At 45.5% G+C, this 9,867-nt stretch overlaps 1 pseudogene; it reads left to right on the top strand.

Moving 5' to 3' along the window:
* Positions 1-2,404: 2,404 nt before the first annotated feature.
* LOC128948636 (olfactory receptor 14J1-like) lies at positions 2,405-5,969 on the top strand (annotated as a pseudogene).
* Positions 5,970-9,867: the final 3,898 nt, after the last annotated feature.

Raw genomic sequence — 9,867 nt, 5'->3', positions numbered from 1 at the left:
ATGCCAACTTGTCTGCTGTGTGCTCACTTGTTTAATTCGTTTGTTCATACATTTTCTCAGCTTACTCCATGCTCTAGTTAAACTGTTGGGGGCATTTCAGGTACTTCACACAGCATTTTGTGTTTTTTCTGAGGGCTTGTTTTTTATTTCCTTCCCTCATGGTTGTTCCTGAGAGCCTTAGAGAGGTGGTAGGGATTTCCAGTAAATTCCCAGAGGTATCACAGCTCGCTGGGCTGCAGGGACATGATCTGCTCTGTGCTTGTGTGCCTGGGGCTGGTGTCAGATCCTCTGCTGGATGCTGAGCCTGGGAAGAGGCAATGGTCTGCTGCTCACCAAATGGGTCTGTGGCCACCTCCCAGGTCTCTTCAGCCAGGCTGGCTCAGGCCAGTGGTTTCAAGCCAGGCAAACATTCCCAGAGGGAAATCTGGGCATGATGAGAGAGCAGCTCCAGAGCCTGGCACAGGAGGTCAGTAACTCCTGGCACAGCTCAGTCTGGAAGAGGGAGTTTGGCCTTGTCTGTAGACAAGTGTTTAACACAGGAGGAAACCACTGGAGACAGAGTGATTCCAGACATGCCTGGGACACATCCAGAACTTTTCAGCTCTCAGAAATACCCAGATCTTCTCCAGATTTGCACTGTCCTTAACTCTGCTCAGGTAGTCAAGCAGGTAAGGGATGGAACAAACAGCTGCAGCCCCCAGGTCCTGCCTGCACATGGCCCTGCCAGGACCTGGCTCAGAGCTCTGGCTGTGTTGGAAGCCCATTGGAACAAAAAGGTTTTCCAGGGGATCAGCATCTTGAGCCAACAGGCCAGGGGGCTGGCCAAGAATTGGATCAGCAAAGGCAGCAGGAGGAGAAGGCACAACAGGGCCAGCTCAGAATTTCCCCTTCCTGATATTATCGCTCCTATTTATTTGGCTCAAAGCAGACTTGAAAAGCAGCCATAGCACAGCATGACTGGGACATGAACATGCACTGCATGTGCAGCCAGGGTTGTCCTGCAGAGCAGCTCCTGCAGCCCTCAGGGCTCTTGGCCAGCCCAGGGCATGTGCCACCTGCCAGGGGCAGCTCTCAGCCTGCCTGGCAGCTTCCCATGGACGCTGCTGGGGAGAAGTTGGAGGTGGAAGGAGCCACCCCCATCAGGGCAGATTCCTCCTGCTGTGGAGATGGTGCTGCATGGCCAGGGCTGATCTCAGCTTTCTCCTAAAGGGAAGGGAAAGGGGCTGTCAGCTTTGCCTGTGTCACTGAGACTCCTGCACTGTCACCCTGGGCATCAGCAGATGGGCCTCAGATCTCCCTCAGAAAGTGCCTCCTCAGCCTTCTCTCCCTACAGACAGCAGCAGCAGCACCTTGGCTTGCAGCATCTCTGTTTGTCTGGCCTGCCCTTAAGGCCCTGCTGCCAGGGAGATGCCCCTGGGCAGTGCCCTGTGCTGGGAGCGGTCTGCAGGGCAGAGCTGAGCCCCCAGGGCTGGGCTGGGCTCTGGCAGCACTGGCAGGGACAAGGCTTGGGTAAAGAGAAACTGCTCCCAGTAGGCACAACTCGAGGCAGCAGAGAGCCAGGCCAACCCTTGGTATCCCTCCAGCCAACAGCATCAGGGAAGAGTGTAGGGTTTGGAGAGATTGATTTTGAAACTGGAGTGTTCAAAAAGGCTACGTTTTTTATAACTACAGTTAATAATTTTTCCATTCTGTACTAGAGGGAGGTGAAATGAGCAACGGGCAGCTGTTTAGGATGAGCAGCTCTGACTGTTCTGGGGCACAGGGAGGCCTGTTTTCCCTCTGGGCTCCCCAGTGTTCAGGGTGAGAGCAATGCCAAGAACAGGATTTCTGTCCGTTCTTAAAAACACACAGTTACTTAGCAGCCGAATTCTTAACTCAAAAAAAAAAAGTAAATGAAATTTCCACAAAGAAAGAAAAGGAATTTTTATTGCTTGTGTAAGAAAATAGCATAGAACTGACTCAAGGTAATTTGTCCAAATTGTCAATGTGTCTTTAAAAAGCTCACAATGTCCATAATGAAGAAATGTCCAACAGCAGCTCCATCAGGCACTTCCTCCTGCTGGCGTTGGCAGACACGCGGCAGCTGCAGCTCCTGCACTTCTGCCTCTTGCTGGGCATCTCCCTGGCTGCCCTTCTGGGCAACGGCCTCATCATCAGCGCCGTAGCCTGCGGCCACCACCTGCACACGCCCATGTTCTTCTTCCTGCTCAACCTGGCCCTCAGTGACCTGGGCTGCATCTGTACCACTGTCCCCAAAGCCATGCACAATTCCCTCTGGGACACCAGGAACATCTCCTATGCAGGATGTGCTGCACAGCTCTTTTTTTGTGTGTTTTTCATGTCATTAGAGGTTTCCCTTCTGACCATCATGAGCTACGACCGCTACGTGTCCATCTGCAAACCCCTGCACTACGGGACCCTCCTGGGCAGCAGAGCTTGTGCCCACATGGCAGCAGCTGCCTGGGCCAGTGCCTTTCTCTATGCTCTGATGCACACAGCCAATACATTTTCCCTGCCTCTGTGCCATGGCAATGCCCTGGGCCAGTTCTTCTGTGAAATCCCCCAGATCCTCAAGCTCTCCTGCTCCAAATCCTACCTCAGGGAACTTGGGCTTCTTGCTGTAAGTGTCTCTGTAGCCTCAAGCTGCTTTGTGTTCATTGTTTTCTCTTATGTGCAGATCTTCAGGGCTGTGCTGAGGATCCCCTCTGAGCAGGGATGACACAAAGCCTTTTCCACCTGCCTCCCTCACCTGGCCGTGCTCTCCCTGTTTCTCAGCACTGCCATTTTTACCTACCTGAAGCCCCCCTCCATCTCTTCCGCATCCCTGGATCTGGCCCTGTCAGTTCTGTACTCGTTGGTGCCTCCAGCCCTGAACCCTCTCATTTACAGCCTGAGGAACCAGGAGCTCAAGGCTTCCATGTGGGCACTGATGACTGGATGCTTTCAGAAACATTAAACTACTGGCCTATTTCTGCCAATCACTTGTAATAAAAGTAATCTTCAATACTTTTTGTTAGTTTCACTTTGCAGGTTCTTTACCTTTGTTTTAATTTTAAAGTATTGTCTACAAAGTGATGTCATTGTGCCATTTCTCATTTTGTTTCCCTTCTCCTTTACTGTGACCCACAACCTGTTTCTATGAGGAGCTGTGCTCTCAGTGGCTGTAAGTGAACTAAAGGATCTCCCAGGAAAGTTTTTTGCAGAGATGCCCTTTTGTTCCTTCTCTGGAGCTGCAGCAGCAATGTCTGTGTGCAGAGCTGGGGGCAGATCAGTGCTGGCCCAGCAGCTGTGCCCAGCAGCAGCAGCAGCACTTGGTGTTGCCAGTGCTGCTGCCGTGGCCCTGCCCCGCTGCCCTGGTGGCCCTGGTGTTGCTGCAGGGCCTGAGTGCTCTCGGGGCCGGGTGCAGTCCTGGGTGTGGCAGTGCCGGGGCTGAAGCAGGGACAGGCCATGGGCACTGCTGGGGCAGTGCTGACGCCTCAGCCCAGGGCCTGGGGGCTCCAGGCTCCTTGCCCAGGCTCTCTCAAGAACACGGCCAGGCCAATGCTCAGCACACAAAACCCCCGTGAGCAGCCCCAGGCTGGCCGTGGGCAGGCTGGGGGCAAACAGCATGGCTGGGGCTCTGCAAGGGCCCTGGGGCAGATGGGAAGGAAGGAGCAGCAGAGCAGGGGCTGATCCATCCCCAGTGGGCTGGACTGCCCAGGGCAGCGTCCCAGAGCATCCTCATGCAGCTGCCAACAACATCCCCCCTCTGCAGCCCTGGCCTCTCCCCCAGCTCACACAGGTGCCCCATTCTTGCAGGCACAGACACGGCAGCACTGGCTCAGCAGCCCCTCTTTGCATTGCACACAGCAGGCGGGAGCACCCCCATGCTGTTGGTGTGGGGACATGAACCTGAGGGAGCACAAATGCCATCAGCCCCTGGGGCCAGCAAGGGCTGGGGGACACCAGGGAAACCACTCAGCTTTGTCCTGGCCTCTGCAGTCAGCCAGAAAGTTTGTTCCCATCAGCTGGGAGTTTCCTGTCCCACTGTAGACGCTGTTGCTCAGAGCCAGGGCTGCCTGGCAGCCACCCTGAAACTGCCCTGAGCATTTCCTTGCCTTCACCTTTGCTTTCTTTACTCTTCCCTGGTAGTAATTTCTTCCTTTTGCCCACCCCTGTTCCTGCCCTGGAAAAGGGCAAATAGCCCATCCCTGTTTGCCCTTTCGTCTCCTCTCCCCAGCCTTTTTGCCCTTTTCTGGGACACACTCCAGCCCCTCCAGGTCCTTCCTAAATTGGGGGACCCAGAACTGGACACAGCACTCGAGATGCTGCCCAACCAGTGCTGAGCACAGGGGAAGAATCCCTGCCCTGCTCCTGCTGGCCATACCATTCTTGATCCATAGGAGTGCCAGGGGTTGGATAAAAGAAATGGTGGAGAGGGGGTGGGAATAAAGTGCAATTGATTGTCAGCCATGAAGGGTCCTGATATTTGTATATATTCCGACTGCATTAGAAGGTGCTGGGGGTCAATATCAACTGGGGATTGTAGTTATCAAACAATAAAAAGGAAAAGAAAATAGGACAAAAAGTTCTCTCTGCTTTTTTTTTTTTAAGATAGCAGATTGAATTTTGTTATGTTTGCTCAAGTATCCCATCATAAAAATAACCAAACAATATTAAAAGTAGCAGCAATTTTAAATGAATAGTTAAAATAAAAAACTATAAATTGGATACAATATAATTCAATAAAATAAGGGATAATTTGGTTCCAATAATAGCGCATAAGCAAAAGATAACCACGGGGTATGGAGGGCAGGGTTCTGGGACCCTTGCCACCTCACGTACAAGCTTGCTAAGTGAAAATCATCCCTTATATGCCATGTGTCAATACCATCTCCTCCCATTTTCGGTTGGTCATATCTCTATCTCCGCTTTCATTACCACCTTTACCACCCGTGCGCCACCACTCGGTTTGGTGGTCGCACAAGTCTTTGGGGGTCGTCACTGATGAAGGCTCTGTAGTCTTCCTCTGTGTCCTTTAATTCACCTTTGGGTTACACATGCGCACCAAGCCAGTACAATGTAAGCCAAGACTAACATATCGCTATGTCTACATATCAAGGCATTAAATCCCTTATAATTAGCATTTTCTGGGACCCAACCAGGTTTTTGCTCATTTTTAGCAATGACATCTTTGGCTTCTTTCCTGTGATCCTTGAAAACATCTGCCAGGAGGGGGAGGGTGGAGCCCCTCCTCTCCCTCTCTTCTTTTGCATTACAACTTCTAACTATTTTATTATTCCCAAATATTAATTACTGTATCAATATCAATTACTGTTTCAATTTTTATCAGCACGAATCATACCTATTTATCACAAATCCCCCATTTATCTTCTTGATCATTATGATTTGTGCTTTATTATAAAGCTATGCTCTGATATCTTTTGTATTTTTTCAGAATTTTGGTTTTCTTGTTGTCTCTTTTCAGCTTCAAACTTTTCTAGCATTTCTATTACTGCCTCTAGTCTTTCACACTCTCTTTCAAGTTTAGTTAGCATTTCTTGTTCTATTTCAATCTTTTTAGGTCTTTGTTCTTTAACAGGGGTCGATTCAGCTTTTCGATTATAGATCTTGGTTTTCCTTTTTCTGCTGATTCTGAATCTAGAGACATTGTTGTAATCTGCATCCCCTGAATCACTGAGTGAATTAGCTTAATAAAACACAAAATCATACAAAGCAGAAACAGAAGTCCCAGAATTGAGCATAACAACATGAACTCTAACTTTTTTTTCCAAACGCTTCCAAAGAGGTTATCCCACCAATCTGCTTTCAAGATTGAATTCCACTTTTGTACCGGGCACATGAGCCACTCTTTTAATTTCTTCTGCAAGTTCTGTGATAGCTTCCCCATAATCATCAATTTCTACACAGCACTCAGATTCATTCAATCTCCCACAAACTCTCCCTTTTTCTGCTAACAGATAGTCTAGGGCAATCCTATTTTGGTACACAAATGCCCGCATTTGTGTATATTGCCTGGCTAACATTTTTAAAGCACTGGAGGTGTGATTTGACACTACCCCTACTGCTGCTTGGAGCCTTATTAATCGATTCAACAGGTAAACTGGGGTCCTATATCCCTATGACCCATCCTGAGCCCATCTTGCTGGTTCATAATATGCTATAATTCATTCTGCAGGCCACTCGTCCTCCCATCCTTTTTGGTTCCCTCCTGCTGTTGGAAAGTTGAAATTCAAATCCCTTTTACTCTGCTGCAGGGTTTCATACAGAGGAGTTCTTAACACATTGCTCCTAGACCTCGGTAGAGCAAAGAAGGAGGGTTGTATTACTCTGAACGTACAGGTTCCTCCCCATTTTTGAGGTGACTCACTGTATGCTCGTTGCCCACAAATCCAATATATCCCATCTGAGGCTTTCCATTTCTTATCAGTTTTCTCCAGTTGTTCTCAATATGACCTCAGGCTGTCGATGGATTGGTAGGGGTTAGCTCCAGGACTTCTGTACTAGCATAAATTAATCTGTTCATCCCATTCACAATTTTTTTTTTTATTGATCCTCAATATCTTATAGGGGTTTCAGGTCACCAAACTTTTGAACAATTATCCATATTGACTACTAATGTGGATTTACAAAGAGTATGCCCCACTACTTTATTAAATTTCCTTCTTTCTCGAGTTACACAAATGATTCTAATTACTTGATGGCTTAAAATCCATCCTTCAGGTCACTTCAATGTTCCAGAAATTTGGGTGCGATTCTACTTTAAAAATTGCTCTGGAGGTAAGTTCTCACTTTTCCACAGCCGTCTTTCAGCCATTTTTAGACCTCTACAAATCCAACATTTGGATAATCCCAATTCTGTAGCAATCTCTTGTATCAATCCCACAAACAGATTCTTATTCGAGGCTGGCAAATCCCAATCTTTGTAGTGCTGTTTTAGTTGTTTATACAGTTCAGCCAATTCTGTTGACTCTTTTCTCCTGTTTTTTCCTCTATTCCCCTTTGTTTCTTTTTCTTCTTTTTTTTTTTCTCTTTCCATTTTTCTTTTAGTGCCTGGTTTCCCTGTACTTGGATCGTTTCCATTATCATCTCTTTCAAAACAAAAGAATCTTCCATATTGAGGGCAAATTTGATCATCATGGGGATAAGGAGCTTGTCTATTATATCTCAAATTTTTCCTTACCCAATACATCTTTCTTTCCTTAATACAAACATCTATAAAACTGCTGTGATTGTAGCAAGCAGAACTAACATATAGGTGTATCACAAACACAGATTTCATCTTGTCCTTAATCTACACAGGGTGATTGCAATAGTCACAAATGTTGAAATTACTGGGACTTGGGTTTTGCCTTGTTTGCTTTTTCATTGCCGAAACTCGGTCTAGTGCGGCTCTCTGACTTTGGCCAACCGTCCAGGGTACCATAATGATCACAGCGAAAATAATCCTCAGGAAATCTACCTTTCTACCTTTCTCAAAGCCCCTTGGGTTGCAACCAAGGGCCGAGATGCCAGTCTTCTCGGGAGCAAAGGTAATATTCTGGGATCTAGTCACTGGTGCTTTTTGTTTCCTTGGTACCCATAGCCCCACAGGGTTTGCTTGTCCCCTTTTAAATTCCATTTCTCTGTTCTGGCTAGTTAAGAAGAAATAATTACAATGAAAAGAACAGGGAAAAGGTTAGGCAGGAACACTATAAATTTATATTTTCCAAAATTTCAGAGATATGCCAACCACACTAAGACTTAATTAATTTTTTTTTTTTAAATTTTCTTCAAGGGCGGGGAGTGCATTAAGTCTCTGCCTCCAATTCCGGGGCCAATATGCCCCAAAAACATGCCTATGATGTGATATATAGACTTCTTCTCCACAACAACTATCAATTATGAGACACTGGTCTATAATATTATGAGTTGCTCATTCTCTTATTTGTGCTATTGCCAATATAGCAAGAACCAATTGATCTAAGTTCTCTATTAATCCAATTGCTGCTTGAAGAGTCCCGTCTCCCAGTCTCAAAGGTATTTCAAAGAAATCAATAGCAATGAGTTCTATAGTTAGCTGGCTAAATACATAACCATAGCAAAACAAGCAAATCAATTGTCTCTCTTTCTCTTCCCTCTTACTTTCCACCACGAGTTAAAGCAAAGTGTGCAAACAATACATATCCAGGGATGACACCCTAAACCATGTTTACTGCACTCCCAACATTTTACTTGTCTCTGAGCTCTTTTAGCAACAGGTGTTATCAATCTCAGTTTCTGGAATTGCAGTTCTGTAATCAATTCTAATAATGTTGCTGGTGGGTGATCCTGGAGGAGATCTTCGATCTTTTTAGGCCGTTCCCACCTATTCAGAAAGTCTTTTATTCTTTTTCCACCGGTGTTCTTCTGCCTCTGAGCTCAAGGGAATTGCGGTTCGCAGCCATTCCAGGATGCTTAGTTCCTTCTTAATAAATCAGGGTTAATATAAATCTACTTAAATCCCACCATATTTTCACATTCTTGGAATTTCATGTTCCAACAATATTTTAGCTACCGTTTAAACTGTAGCCCGAGTTGCTGGAAATGCTTCAACTCACTGAGTTAATTCATCTATTATAACTAACAAATATTCCACCGAGCCACTTAAAGCAAGTCTACAAAATCAACCTGAATCTTTTCAAATAGCCTGTAGGCTTCTTTTTTGTCGTCCAGAGGGAGGGCTCTTTAACACTTTCTTATCTACCTTTTGACAGGTAAGACACACCTGGGTAATTTGTTTTCCAATTTCAAATATCCTTATGCACCCATAAAATTTTAAAAAGTGATCACAAAAGGCTCTTGTTCCCCAGTGTGTCTGTCTATGCAAGTTATCTAAGATCTAATATGCCACTGGTTTTGGCATCATAATCCTGCCATCAGGAAAAACTCACTTTCCCTCCTTGAATGTTGCTCCTAATTTCCTTATAGCTGCCAGTTCTGCTAGCGGAAGGGAAAGTGTCTCCTGCTGAATTTCTATTTTTTGTAAGGTCATGATTTCAGTATCTCTTTTCCTTAAGGTTGCTCTTTTTTGCTTCTTCATCAGCCAAATTATTTCTCGGACTCTAATGTCCCTCCCTCTCTGGCATTCCTTTACATGAACTACTGCTATTTTCTTTGAGCCTTTTAAAGCTTCAAGTATCTGAATTATCAATTCCCCGTGTATTAACCTTTTCCCTTGAGAGTTTATAAGTCCCCTTTCCTTCCAAATTTTTCTAAAAGTATGTACTACACTAAAAGCATATTTGGAGTCTGTATAAATAGTCCCTCCTTGCCCTTTTAGTATTAATAATGCACAGAGTAATGCATAAAATTCACAGGCTTGTGCTGACCAGGAGGGACTAAGGGGACCAGACTCCTTTACCCTAAACTTTTCCCATTTCACCTGAACGCCAACCCGTGTCATTAATTTCTAGATTATCTTCTTCAGTTAAAGAATAAATTTTAAGTTTTCCTTCACAGGGTTTTATCCATAAATTTAAGGCTATTATTAGATCTCTGCCTAACAAATTATTCTCGGCCTCTGGTATCAACAATAAATCATTTACTCCAAATTTGCCATCTGTTTCAATTTGCACTCCTTTTATTACAGGAAAAGGGAAACCACCTCCCGTAATTCCGATTACTGAAACTCACTCACGACTTATCTCACATCCCTGGGGTAATTTTGTCACTGTCGACTGAGAAACTCCTGTATTGACTAAAAATACAACTTCTTCACTCTGAGGACCTACTTTTAGTTTTGTTATCAAGGCCTCTTCTGGTTGTATTTCGGTCCTCTTCATTAAACAAAACTCTTGACCTCTCTCATTCTCCTGAGTAGTTTTCTCATCTTGCTGTTTCTTTCTG

The sequence above is a fragment of the Melozone crissalis genome, unplaced genomic scaffold, assembly GCF_028551555.1.
Source record: "Melozone crissalis strain CALT ecotype California unplaced genomic scaffold, PUWL_Pcris_2 ptg000140l_1, whole genome shotgun sequence".
In the NCBI taxonomy this organism is placed as follows: Eukaryota; Metazoa; Chordata; class Aves; order Passeriformes; family Passerellidae; genus Melozone; species Melozone crissalis.
Note: the sequence above shows the minus strand (reverse complement) of the source record. Positions and strands in the feature narration are given on the sequence as shown.